Source organism: Ambystoma mexicanum, chromosome 6p (genome assembly GCF_040938575.1).
Source record: "Ambystoma mexicanum isolate Mex_15411 chromosome 6p, UKY_AmexF1_1, whole genome shotgun sequence".
Lineage (NCBI taxonomy): Eukaryota > Metazoa > Chordata > Amphibia > Caudata > Ambystomatidae > Ambystoma > Ambystoma mexicanum.
Genome location: NC_090935.1, coordinates 516,509,933 through 516,530,431, shown reverse-complemented (window position 1 = coordinate 516,530,431; position 20,499 = coordinate 516,509,933). Strand labels below are relative to the sequence as shown.

Sequence of the window (20,499 nt, the reverse complement as noted above, 5' to 3'; positions counted from 1 at the left end):
GGGTTAGTTGAGACCCCTTTCCCGCTCTGTGGTCTGGGTGAGTGAGGGGAGTAATTTTCAGATGAGTCGCTGTGGAGGGAGGCATCCATCGTGGAGACAGAATCCTCTCAGTGGAAGAGGTGATCATCCTCAAGCTTGTCAGTGTCGGCCTTCAAAGCACAAGGGTCACTGTTTGTCGCAATACCGCCCAAAGGCCATTGCAGCTACCAGAGGAAAGTGTACTTGATTGATTTCCATCTAGCAAGATGTAAATAAAATGTGTTTAGCTTTATTAATGATAAAATGATGTGAGTAATCCGCTTCAGGAAAGGTGATGTGCTGACCAGAGCCCCCTTTCATGAAACTGAATTTCAAAAGCATAGTCTACACATGTGCCCTGTTGCACCAATCTGTTGCAGCACCTGCTTTCCAGTGGCACAGAACATGTTCAAAGGTGGCATGTACCCTTTTGACAGCTGCTCTAGCAGAAAGCTACTGCAAACAGAGGCTGCATTAACTACAGCAGATCTGATTCAAAACACTTTAATAATAATGATAAAACTGTGTCTTTGGCAGAGTAATCTGGAAATATAAGCCATACTTAAGTTTTGTTATAGTGGCTAATCATTCACAGAATTATTAAGGCCTCATCAAACTGGATTCTCACTGGTGTCAACCCTGTGAGCTCAGACCAGCTTAGCTAGGCAAGCCTGACTGTCTGTATTACAGTGAATGAGACAAAATACAGGATGCCTGCCTCTCTTGATTCTCCGAGAGGATTGGTAATTCATCCTTGCCAAGCAGCTCCCATCAGGAGATCTCCGGAGATCCCACCTTCATAGAGGCAATTCCATATCAAAGGCCTTTGAAAAAAGGAGCAAATTACAGTAAAGCTGTGAGCCCCTTGGTTCTCCCACCTGGAATATAAACCAAGAATGAGGCGCCTCCACAGAATAAGATAGTCACATAGATATATTTATTTAGCATCAACAAAGCACTCGAGCGGCGAGAGGCAATAACATATGCTTTTCTTGTGCTCTCTGCCTTACTTAAAATATTTAGCTCCTCATATACTGGTTTTTCAGCTGCGTCAACATGACATGTAAATAACACAGGGTCCTTGAAAGGTAAATCACTCACAGGGTGAACAGAATGTTTGGCGAGTAATTTTTGTGAAATACAAAGAGACATGAAGGGCGAGGCTCAACTTGTGTTCTTTTTCTATCATTAACCTGGGCTCAGAGGGGAAGGTCACCACCTGCTGGTATTTGTGTGTGCTATTTTGACCGCAAGCAATTTCCTAGCTTGAGAGCAGTACCTGCAACCTAACACACACACAGAGGTCGTTTGGGATTTCACAGGTCTCTTGTGTGACATTATTGACAGAGAAAAAATAACTGGTGTTCATTTATAGGTTGAGTGAGTGGTGGAATTACGACAGTCAGAGATCACAAGTGGGCTCAAGGAAGGGTCGTCCATATTACTTTGCTGCAAGCATTTCTTTCCTTCTTGTCCCCTTCAACTCCCGTGGAACAAGGCACCATGGTGAACTCTTACTCCCAAGAACCCTTTCAGACAAGGTAGCAATATTCGGAGGCGGATGGGGATGCAGAAGTTACTCAAACATCAATCACAAGAACGACTCAGGAAGTTGGCAAAGTGCTTTCTGTTTTAATATCAATTATCTAAAACAGGGAGCACCACGGGCATCATCCGACACCACACAGCTCGATCTCGAAACATTTAATAAAAAAATGTTATTTTATAACAAAAATTAATCACTCCTGATGTCATACTACATGGCAAACTACAACACGTATGAGTACCTGTGGTTGGCTCTCAGTGAACATCTATGCATACATTCTATATAGCCACTGGTTATGATTGAGTACCTATGTCATGTGGGCATCAAACCCACCCCCAATAACTGGTCATCATTGTCGTCACTGAATATACGACAATCAATTGGTTCTTTAAACTATAGGGCTATTCATTAAACAGCCCACTATGATTGGTTTGGCACCCTTGCACCCCTCCAGAATCATCCACATGCTAGCAGCATGCAGGCTACCATCCCAGGTGCATGGAAGCTCAGCGTGATCATGCCTCCCCTCCAATGAACCCACTATCCATCAACATTCCTTCAGTCCATCATTAGGCTTTTGAACTTGAAAAAGGGAGTATAGCTTCACTCTGTCTTCTAGTTTCGGCACATCCTGACCCAAGCTATTTCGATCTCACCCATTTGACTTGAAGACCACTCTTTTCTAGTCTTTTGCAGCATTTAATCCTTTTAAATGATGAACTGTAGAATCCTTTAGTGTTTCTTAATGCTGCTTCAAACAGAAGCATGTTCCTTTCTCACATGCGTTGTAGCCTTTTTGACAGGCATCAGGTTCACTGTTCTCTTATTTCCTTGGTTCTGGGCCAGCCCCATCTTCTCTGAACCTTGCCTTGCCATCAGTAATTTCAAACTGCGCCACTCATTTCAAAGTCTTTTTCCTGTTCAGGAGGTTTGGTCTGTACTAGCTGTTCTTCAATTCTTAGAGAATAGTGTTATGTTTCTTCTCTTCATCCTTCATCCTCCCTTTAGATACGTCAATTCCTATTTCATATGACATCATCATGCTCCTTTTTTTGTTCAAATGCACACTTCTTCCGGTATTACATCTAAAAGAATACTGTGTCTCCGTGCATTTAGGTAGGGTTTCCTCAATGGACTTGTCTCGAAGGTTCTCTGCGGTATTGGTATCCTGACTGGAACTGCGCTTGTCGTCCTCTCAGGTTCCCAACATAAAGGCAACATAGGGGCGGAGCTTGGAGTGAAGATGTCTGACTGTACCTCTACAATGGGTATGATTTCATGAGGCAAAGGTCACTTGTCTCATGGACTGAGATTGGACCCCTTAAGGCAGGCTTGCTCTTAGCCAACATTCTGTGACCTGTTACTTATAAAAGAGAGGGGCCCCACTCCTTCTTTGGGCCTATTCTGGACTTTCATTGACATCAGGAAGTATTAATGTGGATACGGTTGGGAGAAGAGTCCTTTCGAAAGCCTTCTGCCAGATTTGAAGACAGGTGTTCCAAGTCAGAGGAAAGCTTTGATGCCTACCAATCCCAAGGGCACATTGGAGTGCCTTTGCTGATGACTAAGGTCTAGCAGTGGGTCTCACATTATCCACAAAAGCCAAAGCAGCTAGGTCTCCTATTTTCCATTGATCAACTTTGATCAATTCTCAATGCTTTTGAATCACTAGGAACCATGAAGCTACATGTGTCACTCACCTTCAAACTTGAAAAGGCAGCTTGCATCCATCAAATTGTTTCATCGCTGCATTGCCTCCAGAAGCGTTGTTCCCTGACTGCCTTGAGCAACAGCAGATGAGTTTGAACTTCTGCATCTTTCGCTCCAAGCATTGGACCACCAGGAAAGTCACACTGAACTTCGACTCAAACCGCAGGACCACTGCATCACTCATCGACCAAGCTCGATCATCAAACCACTCCCTGTGACCCATTGATCTGCATCAATCAACGCTGCCCTCTAACCTCACAGATCACCACTCTAACCAGGCTCAATGCTGACTCACCCCCTAGTATGACCGAAAATTGTCTCCTTCTAACCCAATCCAGCCCACAAGCATTGCATCTCAAAGCCTGCTTCGACCCCATCGAACAGCATAAAAACTGGAATTGGGTACTATTGAGAGCCCCTGTCCCCTTGGTCTATTTTTGGGGCCCTAGTAATGTGCTATGGTCCTTGTTGCATCTTTTTCCTAAAGATCACATGAGTGACCTTATTGCATTTCTTGCCCACACATATTTGTTCAACTTTTTCTGCTCTCTTCTAAAGAAGTGTTTTTTTAGATAATACTCAATCTGATCGATTTTTTTATGTCCATATGGACGATTTGGCCAAATTTGGCCACGACTGACAAATCGAAACCCATAATAACGAACATGAGGAGCAGGAGTTCAGTATAATGGGCTTCAGGGTTGCAGGCTTGTCCTCGCTTCCAGGACATTGGAAGCAGGGGACTGAAATAAAAAAAAATGAAAAAAGTGAAAAAGGGGCCCTGCGGTGTCAGCTATGACTCAAGTTGGAGGGACGGGACTGATGCCGCAGGGGTATAGCTGGAGAGCCGGCAGATGGTGAAAAAGGTAAGTAGGGGAGGGGGAATAGTATATGGCTGCTGGTGGGACAGGGATTTGGGTTGTTGGCCCAAAGGTAAAATAGATTTGCGGTGAAATCGACTACAGTCAATTCTGACGTGAATCTATTGACTTCGGTCAAACAACACGGATCCTTTTTTTAATGTTTTTAATAGTTGAATAATTTATTCTCATGGTTCTCAGAGGGTGCTTTATATAATTAAAGTATATTTACTTTTAAAAACCTTTATTGTACATTCTTTTATTCTGAGACTTTTGTACTTTTGCAGTTTGGGTTGCTACTGTCTCACATTCACATCCCTTCTAAGAAAAAAGCCCCCCCGGCTACATTACCAAAAAAGGCAAAAGAGGTATATCTCTTGGCTGTGCCTGTTTTACGTTTATGATTGGGATAATTGTTAGTTACTAGAAGTGTGTGTAGGTGGTTTAGCCACTACTCATCCTTGTACAGTGCATAGCAGAAGTCATTTTGTCACAGTGTTTCTTTCCCAGGACTCAGCTAATGTCTATTTGTGGAGTGCCGTTTGTCCAGGCAATGCTTTCCTCCAGGTTGATGTCAGCAGAGTTTAGGTCTCTGCCTCTCCTATACTCCACAACTCATCTAGCCCCTGTGAGGAGTCCAGTGGAGTCATCACTGATACTCCAGTGAGGGCTTTCTTCCTGGTGGCCAGGCAAAGGCAGTAGTTACCTGATCCTGACGCTGGAGTGGCGATATGAGGGAGGATCACGAGGGAGGAGACGACTGTTGGGGGAGGTGGTTACTCCATTGGATGCAATAAAGTATGTCCCACTTCCACTAGAGGAGGACTTACATAATATCCAAGACCCAAATGGCGTATTGTGCCCTAACAGTTTCACTGTGTAGTAAAAGTTAGAAACCCTTTTCTAAAAATCACACTAGTTAAAACCGCACTTATGACTTAAGCACTCATAGCTCACATGTACCATCTTATGGTTCTGATGTAATCCATTTACATCTATTCACTTCAAATCCCATAAATCCCCAAGTACTAAGATGAGGAAGAGAAGAAAGGAGTTCATGCAGATCAAGGGAAGCCTGAAGTCTAATGTGCAGACTAGTTGTTGTGTTGGACCCACAGTAAGCAGGCCATTTAAAAATGGCAGAAACAGCACAGATCGTGGATGTTGTGTAGGAGAGAATAAGGCATTCCAAGCCGGGAATCCTGACCCGCAAGGCATCTGGACCGGTGTGGCGAGATGGAAAGCAGAGTGTGCAAGAAGGTCAGCTGGAGCCACGCAGCAACTCCAGGGAACATGACCACAGCAACGAACAGCATCCTACGGTCCAGCGAAGCCGTTGGGTGCTCGCAGAGCCATGTCAGACGCTGACAGAGAGTCTGTATGATCCAGAAGTGGAAGTAATACATCTGTGGAAGCATGAGATGTCAATGTGGGGGACAGATGAAACGAGTACTACCATAAGCAAACATATTGTAGATCTTAGAAGATTTGCTATTTTGTACGGAGAAAAGAACAATTGGGAAGCAAAACACGTGAGAGGGAAAAGAGGGAGGAAGGTAACTTCTTACCTTGTAAACCTTTGCAGAAGCCCTGGCAGAAGAACAGCAAGCAGTTGGGTAGCAAATCCAGAGAGTGAAGGGAAACCCCTTACCACATGAACCTTTGAAGTTGTGTAAAGAGCTTGACATTGGAGAGGGAGGATACCTGGAAGGGGAGTATAGCAGGAAATCTGAAAATCCCATAGGACGATTCCTGGCAGGAGAGTAGATCAGGCAATCTGTAGTAGTAAAGAAAGACTGTTGTGGAATGTATTGTTTGGAATTAAAGACCACTATGGGATTTGTTGTTTGAAGAAGAACTTTGTGAATCCAGTGCCTAAGGCACGAAGGAACTGTTGGATAAAGACATAATTTTTGCCACCCTTCCTATAAATCTAGAGGAAGGGAACCATTCTTTGGGTTTGATGGTTTCACCTTGAAACACTTTGTATTGGAACTATACTTATAAGTTTGGTTGTGAACACGTTTTACGATTCATAAGTCAACAACATTTATCTGCACTTATTGCTATTTTGCTTCTAGTGTGAAAGTCAGCTTAGAATGTTCTGGACACAAGGACTGCTTTTTAAGTAACTGACTACGTGACATAGACTGATCCTTAATTTACTTGTCAGTTAGGGAGAATACTCTTTAAAATAGGTCTAGAGAGGCATTTTTCCAACCCATTTCTGTTTAATAAAATGCCCGACTTAGAGATAACATACATTTATGTCCACCTCTCCTTTCTGACTCCTCACACCCCCTCCTGCACCTCAACCCCTCTACTCCAGCTGCTGCAAATTGGTAAGACTGGGATGGGTGGTGGCATGCTGTATTATGAAGAGAGTGCTTCCCATTTCCCTATGTGCAAGATGGAATGATGTCAAAGATTTTCTTTAAAAGAGAGGATTATGCAAGAGATAGCAGCTTTTTTTCCTGGAAGCAGAGAGAGCTCAGCATTTGCAGAGAGGCTGGTGTTGGGGCTGTTTTCAGTGCCAGGAAAGAAATGTGTCTTTTTTAAAGGCTTTTGGCTTTTTCTATATTAACTGAAATGATTGGGGGAGGGGACACGTTTATCTACATTTACAAGTTGCTGCCCAAGTAACATCAAAGCCCAGGATTTTTCCGAACTGAGAGGACCCATGCTGAGCGCCTATTCCTCCAGTTGCAGCCTGCTCACCGTAGCCTCAGTGAGGACTCGTAATACAGTTTACAGGAAAGAGAGAACTGTCATGCATCCTAACTCCCAATTGGCACACAATAAATAAAGCAACCCGTTATTAAGGTGATATGCCCCGAGGTGGCTGGACGACCCTGTAGTTAATGGCCGGCTGCCTAAGTTAAGGGCCCGAGCGCAGCAAGGTGGTGGGCCGTTACTTACAGGGTTAGCCACATGGATGGTAATTTTTTTTTTTAAATTTTACATATTTTCTTTCCATGAACAGCATCCTGTTCATTGAGCGAACATACTATACAAACATGGCTTCCATGGACTAGGAAGGCAGGGCTCCAAATGGGAGCCTCTTCCATTTTCCTTTATGGCCAAACAGAGGAGGGACCGAAGCAATCAGTTAAGTGGGGATGGGGAGGTTGTACAAATAAAAACAGAGTCGGGGGGGGGAGATGGCGGGCAGGCAAATGGGCCACTAGGCGATGTGGAACGCGGGATGACACTACCAGTGTCAGCACGCGGTCCATACCTATTGATTGGCTGGCTCCCCTGCCATGGGTGCTAATGGCTGATATAGAAGAATGCACAAAAATAACAGTCTGTGAAGTGGCTGATGCATGCCACAGGCATTGTCAATTGCTATGCTAACCAAATATTCTGCTTCACAACGCCACTTCCCTTCTTCTCATCATTCTGTAGCAATGTTTGGCCACGGGTTGTGCCGAAGTTCCACTAAATATACTAAATTCAAACATGGGCGCTAGCAGCATTAAACATATGCACACATAACAATCATTTGAAATAGCATATCAGACGAGGACATCTAGGAATTAGGCAAAAATATATTTATGTTTTCCTCCCATGTCTTGGAACCCTTCTTTGATGCTTCTGTGCGAATAATTTGGTTAAAACTTTGACTACCACAATTACAAATTTGGGCTTACGTCCTTCAATCAAAGTTCTCCACCAGACTTATGAGTCAAGAATCCGAAAATCAAATAGGAAAAAGCCAAATTGAGCTGGGTGTGTCTCGTTTAGAGCCGGACAAAAAAATGATGAGGTGTTTCAAAGTTTCTACCGCCAAATCATCTTTACAGTATCAGCATTTGTTCCCTTCTGACGAACCCCAAATTGCCCGAATCTCGTTGATAGGAAGAAGATTCAACTGAGTTCTCAGGAAATGGTTTCTAAATTTCCTGTCAAGGAACTGCTTTAAATAGTTGCATACTGTATTCCATTTTCCAGGCTCTGGAGGCAGATGGGCAACAGATCGATAGCTAGCAGCCGCCTCCAAAGTTATGATCCAGTCCCGTTCCTTACGTTTTTTCTTGATCCATGTGCGATTGGTCACTAATAGTTCGAGTGAACCTTCAAGCTCATCCAGTTGACTCAACGTTTTCAGTCTCCATGTATTCAACATCGAATTTTGAGCAGCAATGGATTCTTTGTAGATCATTTCCGAAATGGTTGGGCGTCAAGGTAAAAAGCATTTTTTGAAGAAGGCCAGTCGGTTCCATTCCACAGTCATTTATAATGACAAGAGCCCCAACTCCCTCCAGATGATTTGAATCGGTGTGGACGAAGGAACACCTAGCACCGTTTTCCAAAATATGCCTTCTAGCTGTGGCCAAACTGACTATGGTACCCTGCGCATTGCCTCTGTTCCATACGTTAAAGCTGGCACCATTTTGTTTTGTAAAACAGTAGTACCGGCATTATTGAAAAGCATCCAAACTTGCGTTGAAGGCACATGCTTGACTTGCTAAGGCTTTAGTTTTTGCTCGCACATGGAGCACCATTGGAGCCTCAGATTTTGTGTCACTTAACCACACCCAAATATTTGAAAGAGTGCACTTGGTCTATCCCCTCTCCATCCAGACACCACAGAAAACTGTTTTTTGCTTTGTTCGAATTTCCAAAACTCAGGATTTTGGTTTTCTCTTTGTTGATTTCCAGGCCACTGGATTTAATATAACAATGAAGTGAGTCCAAATGTCATTGTAAACCCACAAGGGTCCTTCAGCAAGTTGAGTAATAATATATTAACTGAAGTCCCAACTCCCTTGACAAACTTGTGTACACCAGCTATGAAAATGTTCCAGGATTTTCGTGCCGTAGTTTCCCAATTACGTCCAGGAGGGCGATAGGCCGGTAATTCTTAGGGTTTTCCTGCTCTCCTTTTTTGAATTTGGGAACCAGTGTCGCCCTCCTCCATGAACTCAGGATTTGGTGGGTTGTGGTGACTTGAGTCAGCAAAGAGTGAATGAAGCTGGCCCATTCATCCACCTGTTCTTTCAGCATGTGATTAGTCGGACCTTCCGGACACAGCGCTCGCGAGCTGTTCAACTTCTCAATGTGTTTATGAATATCGCTGATGTAGCTGGAAAGAACCCAAGGCTTGATACCTTGGGCGGGGAGACGATCTGAGATGTTGTTTGGGTCAGCAGCGTAAAGTTTTTCGAAGTGTTTGTTCCAGCCAGCTTCGCTAATTGGGTTGGTCTGCTCATCGATGGACACAGTCCCCACTGGTTTTATCAGTGACCAGAAAGCCCTCAAGCCCTTACCTGCTTGGACCCTAAGCATGGGTTCCGAGTCCTTCTGGTACATCAAACATCTGGTGGAGAACAGCCAGTTTCTATATCTTCTCTTTTCTTCGAAGGCAATTTTTTGGTCCTTTAGTGAATCAGTTTTCCTTGCCACCCTCGCTAAACTCCTAACCTCTTCTTCGAGCCACCAGTTTCACATTAAATGTGTGTAAATGGTTTGCAGACTAAAACGTTTTCTTCATACCCTTAGTACCAGAGGGCGCTAGAGAGCCGACCAAGATGGCCGCTCTTCTGTGAGTGCTGCAGAAGCTCCTAAATTAATCCTGCAAATCCATAGCCTCCGGTCCACCAGACGCCTCCAACTAGTGGGTGCAACAAGCCGAGACCACAGAGCTGACAACACTCTGATAACAGCGATTCCAGACGGAACCAAACTGGCAGCAGCCGCCCCAGAAGGCAGCATGATCGACCCGCCATTGGTGCCCTGCACCCCTGCGCTGTTCCAAGGGCGCAAAGAAGAGCCCGGAGCGACTGACTCAGACCGGGCGCCTGACAAATCTCATCCAATCGTGGGCACCTGTTACGCTCACCTGGTATCCACGGGGACGCCATCCAGCCCTGGTTGGATGATTTTCACTCTCGAACCCTCTCCCGGTCCCTTGGTAATGCCTCTGGTTAAAGATGGGTCTGCAATATAGGAGAGCTGGATTCAAAACCAGATTGTCTTTGTTTTCCCACCTCACTTGGCCTCAACTCCTTATGTTCCTCTTAGTTCGAATAATAATGTCTTGCTTCTTTCTTTTTAGGTATGGAAAGGTATTTTGGTGTTGTCAAGCAGTTTGAAGATGAGCATGGGCCGGTAGGCGAAAGCGCGGTGTGCGCGATGCTGTCCGGTGAGTAATGTGCAATGCGCGGCGCTGTTTCGCCTTTTATATTGCTAACCTGTGTCTTTTCTCTCCTTGCAGGTTGCCATGTTCCTCACCGAGTGCCGTAATGTTCCAGCAATGATACTGACCAGGAGATGACTACCCAGGTAAGAATTGTGTGGCTTTCTTCATTCGGGAGGAAACTGCCGTCTTTCTTTCTCCTCTTTCCAGGTTATGGTATTCCAGGAGGCATGCGGTGGCGGATGATGGAGTTCGTACCTTCAGGTGAGTGGAACTGAAGTCAGGATACTGTTCCAGGTAAGTTTCATAGTGTTCTTTCTCTCTCTACAGGTCCTTGGTTTCAGGTAAGCTGGCATCAAAGAACTGGACCTGGTGAGGGTTACGCTGCCCACAGCAGAATAACGCAAAGCGTGTTCTGCTGTTTGGGAGTGGTTTAAATAGTCTCAGGTAAAGTAGTCCAGGTAAAATAGCCCCAGGCCTGCCACACCCAAAGTAGTCCAGGTAAAGTAGTCCCAGGTCTGCCACACCCAAAAGACTAGACCGCATAGCTCAGTTCCCTGTAACTGAGCTATGTGTGTGCCTCCATGTTGGCTAAACCCCCCCCCCCCCAAGTTAAATAGTCCCAAGTAAATAGTCCCATTCTAATGTTGGTCTTCATGATGGTTATAAGCCTGGCACCAAAGGCGCCAGGACTGACTCCAAGAGAGTCTTGGATGAGGTTTTAAGGCCTTTGACCTGGCCCTAACTGAAAGGCTGACCTGCCAGTGAGAGCCAGGGGCAAGGGTCATGACAGCACTGCGGGGCTGCAGTGTCCAGCTGCACGGGCGCCAGTGGAGAGACCTGGTTCAACCCTGGATGCGGGAAGATTTCCACGCATGTAACCGTGACCCACTCGGCGGCGATGGCTTTTCCAGGCGGCCTGACGAGAGGCCCTCCCCGAGCCGGCAAAGCTTCCCCCTCTGGAGGGTCCCTAGCAACCAAAACACCATCCAACATCCACCAGCGACGCTCCCATCGTAGGTGGAGGGGAGACAACCTAAGCGGGACGGCACCCAGTGAGCCAGTAGTCTGCAGCTGTACCACCACGCGGACAACAGTGAGAGCCCAGCCACCACTACAAGAGGGGGAAGGTCGCGCAGCGGGTCCATCAAACCAACGGCTGACACCAAGTGAGAGCATCCGCTCCCCCCCTCCACGGGTCGCTCCTCCCCTGTCCCAGATCAATACCAGCAACAAGGCCCGGAGAGGGGGGGGGCCCCTAACGGCATGGCATGGGCGACCTCCCCAGTCCATCGAGACCAGCGGATGAATCACTGGGCGGGTGCCACCTCTCCTCCTCCTCTGCCACCAGCGAATGACTAGGCTCCGGTAGAAGAGGGACCCCCCTGGACCAGTTCCACTGGAGGGCACTCTCCTCCTGAGCGCACACGGTCATAGGCATAGACTACCCTATTAAGAGTGACCCTGCCACCACAGCAGCCCTGGAAACTCACCTAAGCACACCCAGACTGCAGGGAACCGCAGGGAGTTAACAAATACCAACACCTCCAATGAGACTGGGGGATAGGCCAGTCCCCTCCAACCAGCGGCGACCCAAAGGTACTCAGACATCCCCCTGCAACCACAGCCACTGTAGGCACAAGATAGAACAACTCGAGCTCAGGGGGAACCCAGACCCCAACCCCAACACCACCACCACGACGCCACTCCAGTGGACACCACGCATCCCTGAGGACTGCATTCTTCAGATCTTCCGCAAGTAGGCAACTAACCCATCCAGACTGCCACAGACATCGGCCCCCACCTTAAATACTGAGTGATACTGAGTGCAACATTCAACTGCGGCCAGCTCTGTAAAGCAGTGTACGTTCCGAAACCAAAACATTCAAGCCCACGAAGATGGAGTCCCAATCAACCGCTTGCCAACTCAGGTATGCCACTGTGCAGCCTGTCCATCCCATGATAACAACGCTCGCTAGCCAGGACTGAGCACTGCACAAGCTCACCTCATCCTTGCTAATACTAAGACAGGGGATTGCCCCAAACATGTACAGCTATGGTGGGGGTCTATAATATACAAACAAGAAGTCCAAAAGCTGTGTAAAATACATTTTTAGCCTGAAGTCCTGAATTTTCTCAATCGTATTGGTATCTAAAATATCTAAATTTAGTTGCCCTTGGAAACAAAAAAAATTATCTAAAGAAGTGAGTGAGAACTTATGCTAGAAATGGATTATATTCTTTATTAAATGGAAAAACATGAATTTTTCAAATCATGAATAATTGAAATTTAAGAAAACATGCAACACAGTGGCTCAGAATCGAGAAGATTTCTAATTGAATAACTCAAGAGAATACAACATTCATTTAACTCAGAGAATGCCTAAACCAAAAATTAGACACTAAGTGAACAATTTTGATAGAAAAACACATATAATCTATTAAATCACACAAATTTAACAAGAAATGAAAAAACAAAAAGATTGCGAAATGATGGATAAGTACATTTGCACAATGATGTGAATTAACAGGTCTGCCTACGTAAACTCTCACATTTACTGATGTCAAAAAATGGTCTAAAATGGTGTCACTTCAAGAAGCATAAAGTTCCATAAAGCAAAGACCTGATTACATTTCGGCGGGCCACCTGTAAGGCCATCAATGTCAGAAACCGCCTTCCTCGGGGCAGAGTGTGAACTAATAACCTGCGGGGAAGCAGACAAACAAGAAATTCTAAAAAATCTGTGAAAGACTGAAACTTGCTATGTACTTCTATATAGATTATGTTTAGTTAACAGGGAAATCTGACATATTCTTTGCTAAATCAACATGACTACTAATTTGAGTAGTCCAGAAAGGGCATTACCCAAGCCAATGTTGGGGGGTTTTCATGGACAAAGTTTTCTGACACTTTGTGGCAAGCAAGCGCGTTGAAGCACGATGCGCAATCAAGACCAGCACTCATCTATGACATCTGTGGATTAACAAAGAGATCCACTTGTGAACTCTCCCAAAGAGTAATCAAATTGAGAAAATTGAGAGGGAAAGGTATGAGAAGGTGCCTACCTGGTTGACAACGTTGTCCTATGCCCATAGCATGGTGAACCCCTAGGTCAGTGGTATCGCCACCTGGTGTTTGATGTGGGGGCACAGTTACTTGATATTATTCAATCTGATAAAAAATCAAATTGATCTGTTATTAATTCTCGGGCTATAATGTCTTCATTGTTCAGAAATTGCAAAAAGGGGTAGGGGTCGCTTACTTGTCAGGATGAAGTTCTGAGTGAATTTGCTAATGAGTCAAATGGGTTTCTGTTGTTAAACAAATGCACGCCAATGCATTGTCTGCAGATTGGTTGAGGTTGACAAGTCCCATATGCAAATGAGAGACCTAAGAAAAAGAGAGTAATAAAGTCACTTGTGACTCGTTGGTAACTATAACTCATGAAGTCAGCCAATAAATCTGTACAACAAATCTAGTTAGAAAAACGAAGTTGGAAACCCCCCCCCCTTATATCCAAATGCAAGAAATGGTAAACTTGTATATGTGTTTGCTTTGCAAGTGACTGCGACCTCCAACCTTGCTAACCTCCCCAACTGCACATGAGCTCAACTTCCCTTCAACTGCTGACCCCCAATTGTCAGCCACGTAAGCAAAGCTTACAGAACGCTGCTCTACCTAGAACCACATTGGAGCACCTGGGAACTTACTGAAGCTGAAGCAGCTGTCCCATCAGACCCTGGCACGAAGCTACCCAGCCGAGCTAGAGCCCACTCACTCAGGCACAGCGCTGATAGCACCAGGCAACCCACACACCACACAGACCACTCTCCTTCAGAGGCCTCTCTCTTCCCCAGTCTCTGGACCTGAAATCCCTGCAGAAGGACCCGTGTGGCACCCCGCCTCACCATAGCAGCGACATAGTATAGGCACGAAAACCACAAGATTCATCTCCTAAACCAAACTACGGACACCCCCGGTCGGGATAACAAACTTCTGACGACTACTGCCACAACACACGACCCCCCCAATCAAGCCCAGATTCGCAAAAGCCCCCCCTCCCTTGCCACATGCCAACCTGACACAGGACCGCTTCCAGATGGGGAAAACAGACAAGTACCAAAGGAAACTGAATTTTGACCCAGGCGCAGTGAGTAAAACCCCAAAACCATCCGACCAAAGTGGGCTCCAAGCCATGGAGGAAGGACAAGACGAAGAAGATCCCACCACGACAATGGACATAAGGGAGATCTTACTTGAACTAAAGGTGGGAATTGGGAACCTGGACAGAAAACTTGATACGCTGTCGTCTAAAGTAGACCTCTTACAACACTGCCTAGATAAACACGGCGGCCGGCTGGATACAGTTGAACAAAGAGTTTCAGATCTTGACGACAGTTCAACCTCACTTGCTGCCAGAGTCTCATCACTGGAAAACCAAATGAAGATCGTCACAGCCAAAAATGAGGATTTAGAGGGCCGCTCACACTGTAATAATATCAGGCTGGTCGGACTTAAAGAAAGGCAGCCACCGAGGAAATGGAGGAGTTTGTGGCGAAGGTTTGCAGAGACATCTTTGGAACCCCACCCTATCGCAGCTTTTTGTAGTAGATAGAGACACTATCCTGCAATTAGCAAGGGAAAAAGGAGACCTACAATTCGATGGAGACAATATCCAAATCTACCCCGACTTCTCCCCGGCAGTGCAAACTGAGGAGATCCTTTGCAGGAGTCAAACACTGGCTACAAGCCAACCAAATGTTATACTCTATGCTGTACCCAGCAAAACTGTGGAAACACACAATTCTTTAACTCACCCGACTTGGCAAACCTCTTTCTCGACAGGCTGGGCTGCAGATAACCCGAGAATATCCAGAGGTCACCAAGAAGGGACTGGCTAGGAGAAACCCACCGTGATATGCGGCAACCTCCACCCACCACCGACCTCCTGAAACCGAGATGTCACACGGGAACACAGCAATGTAAAGAAATCAGTATATGAGCAACTGCTCTTGGATGGGCACCAGCGCCCCAAGCACAGCACCCAAAATGAACTTGTTTAAGGGGGAGGGAACGACTACGGGAGAGTTGGGGGTTGCCCGTGTGAGGGAGGGAAGTTACCTTAAGTTTTTTGAATGCACAGGCTGAGATCCAGCACCTGCCACTCACCTTTACCACCACCCAACCATCTCGAATTGCACATATTTAACCAACTGTCATCATCAAATACAAGGATAACCACATCCACAAGTGACACCGGCCACATCCGTACATCTAGCTAGGTGGAACATCAGGGGGGACAATCGACCATTTAAAACACGCAAAATGTCTCAATACCTCCAGAGAAACAAGATAGGTGTAGCCATGATCCAGGAAACACACCTCCTCCCCTGCTCTGAAAACAACTGGGCACGAGACTGGGGATGTCATAGATATTTCTCATGATACTCATTTGCCAGAGGCGTCGCCATCCTGATAGACAAAAGAGCGAGATTCAGGTTAATTTCTATGGAAAAAGACTCGTAAGGTAGAGCGCTCCTCGTACGAGTAATCCTAGAAGGAAAAGAGGTCGTCCTAGTAAACACCTACAGCTCAAACTCCGACAGCGCCAGTAACTACGACTGGGTGATGACACACCTGGAAACCGCAGGGTCAGCCACGATCATTTGGGGTGGCAACCTAAATACTACATTGGTCCCCCAAAAAGATAAATCCCAAGGCCTAATAACACCACCATCCAAAGCGAGTCTTCAAATGCAAGAAATCTGCAGCGCTCACATCCTTATCGATATCTGGAGGAACAGTCACTGGGAAACCTGTGACTATTCCTTTCACTCATGGGTTCACAACACAGACTCGCATCTAGATGACCTGTTGGTTTCCGCCCGTAGCCAGTTCCAATGGGGACAATGCCATATCCAACCCAGGACCCTATCAAACCACTCAGCCATCACCCTTGAATATATCCTACCAAATAGCAGGAAAGGCAGACAGCAATGGAGATTTAAAGCCAGCTCCCTTTCTTGAACTAAACCAAGCAACAGTAGCGTTGGCCGGCATTCTCTGGGAAACACTGAAGTGCTACATCAGGAGAGTGTATATAGCGATAGAAAACGGAATACTAAAGCTAATTAGAAGGGAACTAGCTGCCAGTGAATGCAAGTTGAAAGAATTAGAGCAACAACACACCCAAACGAAGGACCCAAAATCCCTAGCTGCTCTCAAAATAGAACTCGACAACTTCAGATCGACGACGGAAAGAGAACTAAAGTTCCTGTCCCGAGGACACAAAGTCCGGCAATATGGCAAAGGACAGAAACCTCGAGCCCTCCTGGCGTGACTAATAGCAGCAGAGAGGAAACCCACCCTTGTGGAAAGGATACAAAACCAACAAGGCGTGCTGGTGCACATGGAAGAGGAGATTGTCAAAACGTTCCAAATCTTCTACCAAGAGCTTTACAGCACCAGATACACTGCCGACCCAACAGACCTTCTCCAATATCTCGAGAACATTGAACTATACTGGGTGAGCACTGAGTTGAGAGAACCGTTGAATAACCCAATCACCCTTGAAGAAATTCTCACAGCAATTAAAAGCCTTCCCAACACCAAAGCTCCAGGCCCTGACGGCCTGACAGGTGAATTTTGTAAAGCCCACGCCCAAATCCTAGCTCCACTCCTATTGCAAATGTATGAAGAAGCACTGGAAGTTGGAACATTACCACCAACCCTTCGTCTGGCGAACATGATCCTTCTACACAAACCAGGAAAACCGCAAGAGGACTGCGCCTCATACAGGCCTATATCCTTAATAAATCTAGATAACAAAATACTGGCCAAAATTCTCACCACCAGACTACTCCCCTTGATGCCTGGCCTAGTTCTAGCTGACCAAGCTGGCTTTATACCAGGTTGCAACACCTCATTCGGCATTAGGAGAATGTTCGGAGTTATGGAGGCACTCAACCCCGAGACACAAGCAATAGCCGCTCTACTAGATGCCAAAAATGCTTTTGTTTTGGTGGAATGGCCCTTCCTTTTCAAAGTCCTGAAACACCTAGGTCTAGGCAATTACTTCCTCAAATTAATCGCTCTCCTGTACAACGACCCAGCCTCCAACATCATCCTTGGGAGCACCAGATCCTCAGAAATAAAACTACAGAGATGGGCCAGACAGGGCTGCCCTCTGTCAGCAGTGCTGTTCACACTAGTGATGGAATCCCTAGCGTCCGACCTCTGCATTTGCCATCTACACAGAGGTATCACCATAGGACCCCACAAAATGATAATTTCCCTCTACGAGGACATCGCGCTATTCATACACAACCCTGCAGAGAACCTGAACCCAATCATGCGGGAGGTGATCAGATTCGGCCACTTCTCTGGTCTGAAAATCAATCATGCCTAATCCATCATATTCCCCCTAACCCTGACCGCGTCGGAATTAGTAGACGATTTCATATTTAAGTGGCAGCATTTGAAAGTCAGATATCTGGCTATCCTCCTATCCAGATCCTGTCTAGACATCTTGCAAGATAACTATGGGACAACGGTGGAAACACTACAAAGTAAAATAGTAAAATAATAAAATAAACAGATGGAAACTCCTCCCACTCATCCTCTGGGGCCGCGTCTCCTTGATCCAGATGGTAATTCTCCCCATACTATTGTACCTCTTTGCAAATATTCCCCTAGTACTACTACAAAAGTTTCTCCATCAGATTCGAAGCCTAATACTCGACCTGCTGTGGGCAGTTAAGGTGGCAAGAGTGGCGTATTCCACATTCATCCAGCCCGTGGCAAAAGGGGGTCTCGCTCTCCCAGATATGGAACGTTACTACTGGGCCGCCCAGGCCCAGTTCCTGGGACACTGGTACGCCACTGACAGTATCAGACCGCATGTTCAAATCGAGCAAGCACTAACAACCCCATATCTTCTCAGAACAAGAATTCTGGGACAATTTAACACACCTCACTCCATGCTGAACATAGTCCATGCTGCCTACTCCATATGGAAAGAAATTGCACAGAAGAGTGGTGTCCATACCAGGTACTCTCCACTAATCCCAGCAAGATTCATAACTGGACACCCCCTTAACAACCGAGAGGACACACCTAAGTTGGACAGATAAACTGCAAATAAAGTCATTAGGTGACCTCTTCATTGATGACACCTTTCTCACTCCGCAACAGGCCAAAGACAGAGGCAGTAACAATGCCCTAGACCTGTTCACTTACTTACGACTTCACCACGCACTCCAAACAAACTTCACCACGTTCTTGCGACAGCCACCCACGTGGCAGCTCCTCCACGGAATAATACAGTTGCAGGGCAATGGCAGACTGGTGTCGGAGATATAGAAGTCCCTTCTGAACGATACAGCACCTCCTTCATCAAAACCTAAAAGAAGATGGGAAAAAGCCTTGAATACCATAATAACAGTCGAGGACTGGACCTATATCCTGCACCAAACCCAAATAGTAGCACTCAACACGCGATACAAACAAATTCATTTCAGTTATGTGCATCAAGCATACTACTCACCGGCAAAACTCCACTCACGACGTGCGACAGCCTCAGCAAGGTGTGAGCGCTGCATAGCTCCAAACGCAGACTTCCTACACCTAGCTTGGACCTGCCCAAGTATTGCTCAATTCTGGAGCTTGATACTTGAAAAAACTGCGGCAATCATCGGAACTCAACTAGATCGCAACCCTGCCTTGGCACTTCTTGGGCTAACGAAACATCTACCGCCCTGTGGACGCAGGCTAGCAGGACTACTACTGGTCCTAGCAAGCAGAAGAGTGGCAATGACATGGGGCCATGGCCCCCCTCTGACATGCAAATCTGGTTAAAAGAGGTGACCTACTGTCAAGACATCAAAACTAACTTCATAAAGACACTCTATAAAATGAAGTGGCATGCAAACCGCGCTCTTCCTGAGTATGAGCCAAGTATAATTATATATGGTATCCTGAGCTTGAACAGAAATGAAAGTTTATTGATGATATTAACGGAAAGTCAGCCGACACATGTTTCAACTATAAGTCGTTCTCAAGGCTGACATAATGGTCATAAAACATTTTTATGAAAAGAAACCAAAAGAGCGTTCAAATACACAAGAAAAACAAACATCAGATTGTAAATATGTTATCAATCACATACCCAAATATTGGTGAAGTTGGTTCCACCACCTAATCATCCTACTAGTGCATTTACCATGCAACACATAGCAGACACATGTACCATACTTTCACTTGATTCAGAGACTCCCGTCGATTAATCTTCTATTTGTAAAGATTTGGGGATACATGAAAGCATGCTCAAAGTACAGGAGCTCAAACCCAGATCTAGATTCACACCAAGCTTAGGCACTGAGAATGTCATTGAGGCGTTTTACCAAGCCATCACACGCGATATACATAAAAACATAGATAGGAAAAAACTAAAGACTAGAAATAAATTCTCCAATCTAACACAGGCAGAAATTACATCACTCAATCGACTAGCATCTGACCATTCCATCACTATCAAGGAAGCGGACAAAGGGGAAGCGTAGTAGTGCTTAACACATCAGACTATTTAGATATGGCCAACAAGCATTTAGCCACTCTGAATTGTTACAGATGTCTGAAAACTAATCCTACTAAAGAAGTTGTGAAAAACATGCTGAGCATGATTAATGAGTGGTACCAATTAGGTTATCTGACTGATGAAGAAAATAAATTTCTCAGCATCACTGAACCAATCATGCCCACCATATATTTTCTGCCCAAGATTCATAAAACTTTTGATAAGTTACCGGATGTTATGCCCATCATGAGTGGGATAGGGTGGGCTACTGAAGGTCTTTCCACATATTTAGACAATGCCATGAAACAGTTTGTAACTCAAATACCTTCATACATCAGGGATACAACCCATGTGCTTCAAATGTTAGACCAAATTCAGTGGCAGACACATTACATATTGGCAACTCGCTATGTGTCTGCCTTGTACACGAGCATAGACCATACTTTAGCGGTTGCAACTTTAGACTATACTTATCATAATCTATCAGCTTCCCATCGGACTCATATCACTATGTTGAAAATGTTTTTGAAATTCACAATGAATGTGTGTTTTTATTTAACAATCGATACTACGCCCAGGTCAAGGGTGTGGCCATGGGAGCCAAATATGCCCCTTCGCTGGCAAACCTTTTCATGGCACAAGTGGAAG

General features: G+C 45.6%; 1 long non-coding RNA gene across 1 annotated transcript; it reads right to left on the bottom strand.

The window, feature by feature from the left end:
• Positions 1-12,737: 12,737 nt before the first annotated feature.
• Positions 12,738-18,636, bottom strand: LOC138510944 (uncharacterized). The gene is made up of 4 exons (XR_011280487.1): positions 18,516-18,636; positions 13,540-13,667; positions 13,343-13,448; positions 12,738-12,981 (listed from the first exon to the last, which is right to left on the bottom strand). It is a non-coding gene; the product is annotated as an uncharacterized lncRNA (long non-coding RNA).
• Between the last annotated feature and the right edge of the window lie 1,863 nt (positions 18,637-20,499).